The sequence below is a fragment of the Aythya ferina genome, assembly GCF_964211825.1.
Source record: "Aythya ferina genome assembly, chromosome: 3".
Taxonomy (NCBI): Eukaryota; Metazoa; Chordata; class Aves; order Anseriformes; family Anatidae; genus Aythya; species Aythya ferina.
This window is the reverse complement of record NC_140298.1, coordinates 110,740,795-110,753,104: the sequence shown is the minus strand read 5'-3', so window position 1 is coordinate 110,753,104 and position 12,310 is coordinate 110,740,795. Positions and strand designations below refer to the sequence as shown.

Below are 12,310 nucleotides of genomic sequence, written 5' to 3'. Positions count from 1 at the left end.
TACCATGTAATATTCTTGGTGTGAACTAAAAGATCCCACAATTAGCTTAGTTTTAGTTTGCAGGAAGCCATATTTTTTCCTCTCTTTTGCAGTCTTCTGCTGGATCTTTGTAGCTTTCTTAAATATACTGCAAAGTCACTATGTGCAGGAAATATTTTTGTTTGAAGTATATTACTAATATCTCTTTGTGTGTGTACGTGTGTGCAAATATGCATACACTCACATACACAGAATCTTTTATCAAACATTAAAATGATATTGTGGATATTAAAAGAATTCTGTTTTCTCTACTCACCATGAAGCCTATTTTCTCCTGATAACTACAGCAAACTCTATTGACCTCTGGAGACTTGCACTTATATTGCATATTGCCTGTTAAAACGATTGGAAAAACATCTCCCCACTTAAGCGGACGCTGCACTGGTTCATCTGAGATTTTGTTCCTGAATCCTTAAAATGAATTTTGAGATCAAATGCTGACAAGCCAAGTAATATATTTCTTACAGCCGGATTAAACTAGTAAAAATGACCCCCCCCTTCCTCTACACAGTGCCTTTTTTTTAAAAAAAAAAAAAAAAGCTTTTATTTTCTCTCAGCACCTTTAATCTCTATTACTTTCAGAAATATCCTTCTTTATGTACTCATGCAAATCAAAATCATTGGCTTCAAACCTTCATCTGCTTTCCCAGTGTTATGCCTAGCTTATAGAGTGTTTGTATTACTAGTTTCATCTACCCCACTGATCAATTGTTTGACCAAGCACCTCTCCAGCTTACGGTCTGAAAATGTTTGTTTAAATCAAATGCTGACCAGTGACAGGGCTGCTTGTTGAACAGTAGTGCCTATCATGTACGAAAATTGAATCACAATAAGGGATGCTGAAGCAGGGATAATCCACTTTTCTACTGGCATTTGGCTTACAGCTATGCCTCATATTTCATGCAAAAGCATGGCTCACAATGAAACTGAGAGAGTGGTAAGTGACAAATGGTGGAAAGACTACCTTCTGAATTCAAGAATTGGTAGATTTTTATTTCTTTTTATATGGCCTGGTTCACAAAGACGCTTGTACATGCTGCTGGCATTCTGGACCATGATTGCACACTGGAATAGTCAAGGAGACAGTGTAGAAAATTAGGGGAATATGTCACAACACATAACAAATGATGGGTGGTCTCCTGCTGCATTGTAGGCATTCAATAGTGGGTCTACATGGTGAGGATCAGCACGGTTATAGCTTAAAGTGAGGTGTCTGTATGTGGGTAAGAATGTCCTGGGATCATCTGAAACATCCAGATGTCTCTGTAGACACCACAGAGCAGTTAGCCCCCCCAGATGTGGCTCACACCTGGGAGAGTTATCAAGCACTGGGATGCCAGAGCCAACCCCCTGGCTCTGCCAACAAGGAAGATATCTCAGGTCTGCCACTTGGCATCTCTGTGAGACTTGTATGCAGAACCTGAGCACATTCCTGAGCACAGGCCTGTAACTCTTCCTCTGCCTTCTCAGTCAAGAAAGGATTTGGCCTTCAATTGCAAGGGCTAAGGAAACTGGGTTATCCCCAACCTTTGGGAGAGCAAGCAGATAGTTCCAATGTTCCAAGAATATCTGGGTATCTGGCAAGGAGTCTGCCTCTATGATCTAGTCATGTGCATGAAGCCAAAAGGGTAGAAGCCAAGACATACTTACAAATCAGCAGGAGGAAAATCTTATGATGTCTTCTCCTTAGACTATCCAGTTGTCTGTCATCGTGAAAATTTAATGGATTCACTGTAGTCTTACTGTCACGTCCTTAAATCACTGCAAAACAGTTTTAGTAGGACTCAATAAAATCAGATATCACTTAACAAACAAGGCTCTAAAGAGGCCATAGCTGCATGAATGGCTATTTTCTGTATCACTCAGGAGACCGATTTCCCAAGCAGCAAGCAGAGTACATATGTGATCCTGCTGTGCACTCCCAGTGGTAGAGCTTTGGTTCTGTACGGCAGGGTTTCCCCCAGTTTGTAGCAACTGGGACAAATTAGATGACAAGTAGCCTTGGAGAGGCTTTCCTGAATTATTCTACAGAATTTACACTTATATTTTGTTCAAGTGACACACTTGTTTTGTAAGTGTTTTGCTGATTCACTAACTGTACCATAGACGGGAATCATTTTGGTCCACTATTGCTGCCAGTGGAAGGCACAGAAATAGTTCTATTGGTCTATAAAAGACATGAATTTCTGAAATGCTTCAGAAACAGCCCAGTTTTCCCCAGAAGAAATGTGTTCCAGGCATATCCCACCACTGAGAGAAACTCAATTTCCTTTTTCCCTCTATACAGAATATACAGTAGCATCAAAGGGACCCATTCCAGCTCAAAGAGGAAAAATTATATGTGTATGTATATTAGAGAACTATACGGATAAAAGCCAGACTTTATACAAATGTAACACCTGTGGCTCACTCTCCCAGCTGAAGAGAGTGTGCATATGCTGAGGACTTTTGACCAGACACATACAGAGATAAAAGCATGAAGAGCGAGCCTGTATGGTATTGTATTAGAAGTTTTCTGTCTTAGTGCAATATGTTCAAGTAAAGAGAAGGCATTCCAAAATATATTTTATCTATTAAATAGACTTATGTAGGTAGGCTCCCATGGGTAAGTTTTATTCCACCTTCTGAGATGTGCTATGGTCTTTATGCTAAATTTTGAATAGAAGGAATCTGATGTGGTATAAAAGATTTGAATAGTCCTAAGAATAGCAGAAGGGTGATGGGAGCAGCCATAAAGGTGACAAAAGGATTACTGGGTAATTTGCTTCACCACGCCTTTTACAAGAATATTTCTTAAACAATCCCCGTATACTCCTACTACCCCATGAAAAGGTGGCTGTCATTTTCCACAGTGCTTTACAAATGTGGCAGAATAAAAAAAGAACAGATATGCAATTATAATGTACTGTATTTCAAGATGCTTTAACACAGGTAAATGCATGCCATAACTTACTGAATCCTAAATAAATCCCTTTTCTGATCCTCTGAGGATTACTGAAAATCCAAATAAACCATCTGGCTATTACACATTCATTTGCCTAGCAAGTATTTTGGATGCCCTCCCATTAATATGTCATTTGAAAGAATATTTAGTTCAGTGGGAGATGAAGCGTCACCACACAGGTCATGCCTAAATCAACAGAACAGCTTGTCTCTCTCATAGCCAATCTACATATAATTGATTTTCAGCATCCACATTCAGTGAAGAAAACTGTTTCTTTGAGAGATTTGAGTGCCACATTTCACAGCTCCCTACACACAGCTTTGGGTATCGTCCCTCTTCCGCTGCTAAAGCATCAGTGAAAAATTTTATACTACAGCATTTCCAGATGATGTTCTTCTACTTACTGCAGCTGGGCAAAAAGTCATAAAACAAAGTTAGGAAAGTGATAACTGAATTTATTAAAACCTGCTTTCAGGCTCTTCTTTTACATTGACTGTCACCCACACAGCATGATGTTCAGTGTTAGTGAAAGGTGTTAAGCAGACTCAGTTTACTCTTCTTCCTCTGCACTTTCTTGGTTCTGGGAACAAAGAAATTACCACATAAGTTGAACATATGAACAGACTTTTAACATTATCACCAGTCTGATGTAATTTCCATAATAGCAAATTGCCATATGATACCAGCCTAGGCCACAGCACTAGAGCTGAATTCCACAACATCAGTGTGTAATTTGGATTCCAGTCTGGTTATAAATCTTAGCACGTAGCTACTTCATTGCTAACAAGGAGTCACACCACCTTGGTACAAACACCCACAAAACTGTGAAGTATCTGAAACAGACTGGGTAGAAACTTGTGGGGTTTTTTTTGGATTTTTGAAGCTCTCCCACAGATAACGATGCAGATACATGTGCAGATCCTTGGAAACCGCCCTTTTGTGAAATTGTCCTTCTGAGAGAGGAAGGTTGCATAGCTGTGATACTGCACCATGCTTGGGGAGAAGGGGCTCCTGCTTAATGTGAATTAGGGAGGCATCACTAGAGCGCTTTTTCTTTGCCATTTTGCTAAACCCACACTTGAATCTAATCCAACTGCTAATGATGGCAATGGAAATCCTTCCTGTTTTTTTCAGCAACAACGGGACTATGTGACAAGTACTTTTCTTCCAAAGACCAAATGTTCTTGAAGAGCTTTGTAGTTGTTAATTTATATTCTTATTATATTCGCTTTGGCATAGGAACTGCATGGTTGAGTCTGGGGGGTAACACAGGAGGGAGGCACAAATGTCAGAATTCTTGAGCCATAGGAGATGAAAATGACAGAAATGTAATCTTAGCTACAAATTAGCAAGCCAGAAAGAAACTAAAAATGTTCATTTGTTCTTATCCTGTTATCCAACATTTCAATGAAGCAGTGACAGTCAGTACAGATTATTTTTTTTAATTCTTGGGAGATAATTATTATTTTACCTGAAGAATCCATGAGTCATCTGAAAGGAGCATTGGCAGAAGGAAGCAAGCTTTATGCTGTAAAATGCATTGCTACCAATGAATATATAATTTGTGCTTCAAGCCCACAGATAGTAAAAATACAAGTAAAACTCCAGGAAGAAGAGAAAAAAAAAAAAAAAAAAAAAAAAAAAAAAAAAAAAAGCCTGCTATGAAATGTAAGATGGTTCTTCTTGTGAGTACCATTAATGGACTATCAAATTGAATGATGAAATTTATTTCACAGTTTAATATTCATTTTTCTTCCCTTCTTTTCTTCTTCTTTATTCTTCTAGACACATTCATCATTTGCCAGGTCCTGCACTTGGGGCACAACAACCCCATGCAATGCTACGGGCTGAGGGAAGAGTAGCTGGAAAGCTGCCCAGTGGAAAGGGCCCTGGGGTTGTTGGTCAATAGCCCGCTGAATATGAGCCAGCAGTGTGCTCAGGTGGCCAAGAAGGCCAAGGGCAACCTGTCCTGCATCAGAAATAGCATGGCCAACAGGTCCAGGGAGGTGATCATCCCCCTGTACTCTGCTCTGGTGAGGCTGCACCTCGAGTGCTGTGTTCAGTTTTGGGCCCCTCACTACAAGGACATCGAGGTGGTGGAGTGTGTCCAAAGAAGGTCAATGAAGCTGGTGAAGGGTCAGAAAACAAGACGCATGAGCAGTGGCTGAGGTAATAAGGGTTGTTTAGTCTGGAGAAAAGAAGGCTGATGGGAGACCTCATTGCTTGGGCCAGCTAGCTGGAAGGAGGTTGCAGCAAGGAGGGTGTTGGTCTCTTTTCTCAGGTAATAGGACAAGTGATAGTACATGAGGAAACAGCCTCAAGTTGTGCAAGGAGAGGTTTAGATTGGACATTAAGAATAATTTATTCACAGAAAGGGTGGTCAAGCTTTGGAATGGGCTGCCCAGGGAGGTGATAAAGTCCCTGTCCCTGGAGGTGTTTAAGAGATGTGTGGATGTGATACTAAGGGAGATGGTTTGGTGATGGGACTTGGTAGATCAGGTTGATGGTTGGACTTGATGATCTTAAAGGTCTTTTCAAACTTAGAGGATTCTATGGTTTTATGATCTTGCCATTTTCTGGTAAAATGTATTTAAGAATTTGGTAGATCCTGGCTTTGCGGCCATTCTCATATAAAATGATTTCCAGATGCAGGAGAGCATGTTTAATGGATTTTTCCATGGGACATTAAAGAGGGCTGACTCACACCACACGAGACGTACATCAGTACATTGCAACATTTGGATTAGCACATCCAGATCTGAATCCTGCATTATGTATCCTGGACAGGTGATGAGCATTTGCAAAATATGTGGGTTTTCCAGCCTGCTCAGTTCCCTAATACAATATCTGAAGTCATTACAGTATTTATGTATATGTTAAATAAAAGCAAAATACTGATTACAGTAAGACTCTGTAACTAAAACAAAACCAGCACTGAAAATGATAGGTTATAAAAATCATAAAATTGCGTTAAAATAATTTAAATTTAAATTGCATTATATTTCTACGTTGCCCTCTCTGTCTGTCTTTCCCTGTCTCCATCCCACCCTCCTAAACATGTATAACAAGTCTAGTTCTTTAGTTTTACATTTATGTTTCTCAAAACCTTGACATTATATTTCCCCTCTCCTTTTTTTTTTTTCCTTGAGAAAATAAACATCACCGGACTCAATGATATTGGCACCTTAATATTAAAATAATTCAATATATTTCATAATACACAGTAAAGAAAGCCCAAGAGATGGCAACTTTACAGAGAAGGAACTTAACAAACAGACAATTTCCTTCTATCTTTTCAAGATACTCATGCATTTTTCTCTTCCTTATTCTAGCTCCTTTTACCCTGCTCAGAAGTCTCTCTAAGCTCCTGGTTGACCCTACTATGTCAAGAGTACACACTGTACTGCACACTTTGTTGTTTCTTTCTCTTCCTTGCATCAAGGAAAGAGTTGTTCTTCTTTGATCCTTCTGTTAGCTGCATGACTTCTAGTTCCATCTGTACTGTCTGCTGTTTATAAAATAATGTGTTGTGTTTTTTTTTTCCTAGTTCCTGACAAATAACCTTATTTTGATATTTCGTTCTTTATGCTGAATGCCCATATGCCATATATCTTTCATAACCAGGGGATGGTTGGTTGTTTAGGTTGCAATTGAACGCCTAGCTTGAGACCAAAGGGTGAAATCTTATGTTGTTGAGGGCAATTTATCTGCACGAGTCCCATTACTGTGAATGGAAGGTAGGAGGCTAAATCCCAATACAGTTCACAAGAAGTATATAGCTGACTCTCCATTCTTCAAAAATAATACACTGGATGGATTATTAATTGCATAGTCCAATTTACTGTGACTGAAAGACAGACCTGTTTAATTTGGAGGTTCCCATATGTGGGTTTAAAATTAAAATGGCAGTTTGCTGAAGATTATACAAAAGTTCAACAATACATCAAAAATAAATATTCCTTGATAGTTTTATTGTTCATTTATACTTAGAAGTAAGAACTTAAGTATTTGTACTGTTTGGATTGTTTGTCTGAATAGTGACAAATTCTTCATGCTATGGTAGAAACTGGCACACCAAAGAATATCAAGGACAAAATATCCAAGAACTTTTTTGTTGATTTACAGTGACCAACAAGGCAAGCTTCAAAGAATGAAAAAATTAACCTTGTATTTCTAAGGTGATTGCTTTTTATAGTCACTAATTATTGACTTGTCTATTTGCCATTTATGCATTGCCCTACCATAATGCTTACCTTTATTTGTATCTGTTTATTTTATCAACTCAGTTTTTCAGTAAATTACATTCAGTTTTTCTCCTCTATTTTGTATTCCAAGAGTCACATCCCTATGCCAGATCATTAAGCTGTATGATCCATTCTTAATCCAACTGCTTCATGGAGACACAGTACCAGCAAGAGTGCTGTCACATCCAGAGGATGCAACAGGTTGAAAAACTGACCTTTCAGTCACACCATGCAGCACAATGAGGCCCAAAACACTTAAATTGGGAGGGAGAAGCTACAGAGAAGAGCAGAATCAATAAGTAATTCATGAGGATCCGTATAAAACAGGAGTCTGTTCTACTAAGCAAGTGGCAAGTTTTCAAGAGCCATGACTAGCTACAGAGTATATTTCTGTGTATGCAAATACTTCATAATTACATCCTATTAAATAATGATAACGAATATGCTACATGATCTCTGCTTTTGGCTGAACCAAATAGCTTTTCCTGTTCTTGTGCAGCATATGGTTTCTGATGATTGGACTATCACCTGAACTCTTCATATTTTCTGTTTTAATTTTTTGTGATGCTAAGCAAAACCATTGAGTTACTCATCACAAGTGATGACCAACACTCCATCTGCAATGCAAATGTATGGGGATACCTATGAAAAAAGAGCTTTTCACAGCTTCATGAGCAAGCTAAGAAGCGACTGAACAACTGGAGACATACAATAACAGAAGGCATGGGCAGCAGCCAGGACAGCATCTCCAGGCACTCCATATGTGGACTCTCTGTTGCCTACAGCAAATAAACTTCTGAAGCCAGCAATGGTAGGAAAGCTGACAGAACGAATTAAAAAGTGGCAGCGGGGAGCCAAATACTGCTGTAACACAGGTACCAGGGAACTCCCCGCACTCTGGGTAGGACAGGCAGTAAGAGGGTTGCCAGTGGCAGAGAAAAGCAGTAGAGGACAGGGATGCACACACAAAAGCTACTTTCAATGTCAAACAAGGCAGGAGTAGAGGACAGCTGTAATTACTACAACTGCCATTTCCAGGAAGCCACAAAGGAACAGTGTCCTTTGAGGTATGATGGAAATATGAATTCCTGCATGGAAGTAGATCTGGAACAGAGATTTGCCATGAATGTATGAGGCTGACTTACAGCAAACACTCAGGAGTTGTCAAAGAACTGCCAGAAAACACGTGAAAGGTGAAATCCCCAAAGAGTGAATGACAAATGGAAATGAGGTTCCAACCGGACAAAATGCAAATGTGTTAAATTTGCCCAAAGATTCCTGAAACTCAAGTTAGGTGACATTGCTCATTTTCCATTCAGGAAATACAAATGTTCTGAGCATGCTCCAGTCTTGTACAAATATTAAAAACTGATAGAAGAGGTGCTAATGCGTGATAGTCATGAATCATTATCAAAAATTCCAGCAATGCAGAAGCAGCAAAATGCCTTGTTGTGCACCAGAAATGGCTTCCTGCGTGTAGTTTTCCTATACGTCACTCTTAACACCATTGTCTATTTTCTCATGTTTTATTATTTACCCTGTGAAGTGCAAATTTCTTCTTCTGTTCTGAAAGTCTTGTCACACGTATACAGACAGTGTAAGATAAAGTGATAGCTTTCTACACAGTTCTATTATAAGAACTTGAACATCAGCCCAAATTACCTGTCATCAGCTGTTCAAGTCTTCTTTCCATTACTGACAAAACAAATGAACAGCTGCTTGCTCCACAAACCTGTGTACTGAAAAAAGAGGCACACTAATAAAAATGGCTGTAAACAGCAAGCAAAAAATATATATAAAAGTTCTAGGCATAATACCAAGTGGGTTAAGGCCGCCTGCATTTCTAGCTAGACAAACAGCAGAGAGGCTCCTATGTGATGCTGTGTTATAAAATGGTCGCACTTACAAAAGCACTTCAGCAGCAGCTGCTGTATAAAGATGTAAAGAAAAAACTTCAGTTTTTGTGGATATAAGCCTGTGGTTTTTTTTTGTTGTTGTTGTTTGTTTGTTTTGTTTTGTTTTGTTTGTTTTTGTTTTTCTAAGTAGTGGAAAAAAGATAAAACTTCACAAGTATCATGAAAATCACATAATCATTATATACTAGGTCATGAGTTTCTATTTATTTAGGTTCATTTATACATTCTTCAAAGTTCATTAAGTTTTGAAAAAAATATCATTGTATAGTTTTATTTCTTTTCTGTGTGCAATGTCAAGAAGTAAATGGCAAATGTGCTTTTCTAGCCAAGGAAATTTGTTGGTTAAAAAACTTAATATGCCCTTTCTCTCCTTCCCTTTCTAGTTTTCTCTTTCCAAATCTATTTTGCAAAAGAAAAAGAGGGAAGAGAGAAAAATTAAGAGGAAGTGTGGAAGTGTCAGGCAAATTATATATATATATTGCATATATATATATATACAATTTTTATATATATATAATATTATATTATATATATATATAATATATATATATTTTCAAAAGTCAAACAAACCAAATTGGAAATAAAGCATAATAGAACTTTTTGATCCAAAATCAAATTAAAATGATTTTAACCAAATGCATGTCAGTGGGAGAGGAAATTCTACATAATTATTCCTCTCTTTCCTTCTTTATCATCTTCCCCATTTTTCAACTTCCTTTTTTGCCTTAGTTAATAATTTCTCCCAAGCCTCTTTGGAACTTGCAGGAACACTGATAAATGTACAGTGCTTCTTTTCTGCTTTAGAAAAGATTTTGAAATTCATAGTTTTTACAGCCAGAATGAATAATTCTAAGTATTCAGGCTGTTGCTTGGTGCTTCCCAAGCCACAGAATCTCACTGGGAATTTAACCAAGCTCATCTCTTCACTTTACGTGGTAGTGTATCATCTAGATACGCACTTATGAAAAGACTCTACGAGAAGACTCTTATGAGAAGACTCTATATCCTGAGATAAGCTTTTACAGTCACCAGCTGTAACAGTCACACAGCTACCTCCATTGTAAATAAAGTACACTTTAATTTCTGCACTGATATTATGCTAGTTTAAGCTTTTAGCTGTTGGATGTTGTCTTTTTTCTTTTTTTTTTTTTTTTGGTAGGTTAAAGAGCCTCCAACTATCAAATACTTTTTTTTTTTTTTCTTTTTTCTTTTTTCTTTTTTTCCCCCCAGTTGTAATGACAGGTTACAACCTCTTAACCTTTCTGGACATACAAATTGATCGTGCTTCTTTAGTTCCACACTAGAAAGCACCTTTTCCAAACCTTGAAATGCTTCTATAGATCTTTTCCAAACTCTTTTCAAATTGTCAATACTCTTTTTGTACAGCATTGGGTTGCTTTCATCAAATTTCAGTTTCACTAAGTTTCCCCACAGTTGATGAAGGGAAATTCAGCACCTTATGGCGATGTTTCACCTCACCCTAAGACAGGCATTTCAGCTAAGTCAGATGAAGTACATTGGAAGGTGCCTATTTTCTCTGATGACTAAAAAGAATGAAGTTCTAACACAGGCATCTTAATTTTTGGTTATCTTTAGTGAGACACATGAATCCCACTCAGTGTGGGCATCAGGGGACAATCTGGCTGTCTAAACATAGATGTTCTGTGTGATTTGAGACACTTTGGGTATCCCACCTGGCTGCTCCGGACAGGCACCAAGCGACCATGGATGCTGTGTCACATCTGCCAGCCACACACGCTGTCAGTGAAACTGTAAAATGTCTAGATATGTTCCATCAGGACAATCAGTCTATGAAATTATTTTGTGATCTCACCAAGACACAGGATCATTTGGGAAAAACACACACACAGACACACACACACAAAACAACTTACTTTCCATAATGTCACATTGACTGGCATCGATTATATTTAAAATCTTAGTGCAATGTGTCTAAGATTTTTTTTCTACGTAATGCTCCACGGACAAGTAATGTTCTTGACTGAGAATTATCTGTAAATTCAAAAATATTTGGTGTTGCTGTTTAGCACTCTTCCTCAGAAGTGAGAGAAAATAAAATATTTAATTCTTCTTTTAGAAAACAGACATATTATTTAATCCTGCATTTTTTTCTACCAGGGTGCACAATTTTACTATCCATATTTTTATAATACTCTAAGCATTTTACTCCTGCTTAAAGAATTTTTTGTTATCTTTCCCCTATTAAGCATAGATTTTCAACTGATCCCTTTAGTTTTCTTTATCAGTTCTCTGCATTATCTAATACCGATTTTATTCATTGCTATCAGGCACCATTTTTTTCCATTATTTTTTTATCACTGACTTCACCTCCCTCTTAGCCAGGATTGCTATTTAACTGAAGAAAATACCTTTTGTCAGTGCAAAATTCTGTTTCTTCAGATATCCAACACAATTTCAAAAATACTTTCACTTATCAGCTATAGTTCTTTTCTTAAATAATTTTCCATTCAGGTTTAGCGCTAGTAGGCTTCCTTTTGGCTTGCCCATTTTATAATTGGGGAATGAGGAACCTTGAACTAAGTTGTGTGTGTCAATGTTGTATTTTTTTTTTTCTAAGCAGACCCTGAATCTTGTAATAAACCACAAATGTTTGACTTGTGGAGAATGGAAAAAATCTTTTTTAATTCTAAATTTTCTAATTAGAATTTTAATTCTAAATTAACATGAAAATCTTCTGGCTCCTTGAATAGTGTTTTTCAGGGCTGCTAAATAAGATAAAGTAAGGATACTCTAAGATTCTGTGCTCATTCATGGGACCCATCTTACTAATTCCAGCTTTCTTAGACATCTGTGTTTGGATAGGATGAGTGGCACCCTAGAGGTATTTATCATTCCCTGTCAATTCCAGGAGTCTAGCCAATGATTTATACTAGGTGCCAAACTTGCAGATGATTAAAGTTACATAAGAAGAATCCATCTTGTGTTGGGTGGGATCTCTCTAAATTATCTCCTTTTTAAAGAGCCACAAGTAATCTCATCTATTTCTTTACTAGGTATCAGAGCACAGTCATGTTGAATGGATTGGTGATCAATGAGACTGACACTGTGAAGTGATCAGTGAACACAGCATGAGTGGCCATTAACATTAATTTAGACATCTAATGCATTTGTAGAAATCTGGGATT

The 12,310-nt window shown here is 37.7% G+C and overlaps 1 protein-coding gene across 1 annotated transcript in view; it reads right to left on the bottom strand.

The window, feature by feature from the left end:
• The window catches only part of TDRD15 (tudor domain containing 15), a 135,203-nt gene that overhangs the window by 30,181 nt on the left and 92,712 nt on the right, over positions 1 to 12,310 (bottom strand). The window contains exon 3 of the transcript XR_014691367.1: positions 1,690 to 1,800. The gene's annotated coding sequence lies outside the window, so the exon portion shown is untranslated. The remainder of the gene's footprint in view (positions 1 to 1,689; positions 1,801 to 12,310) is intronic.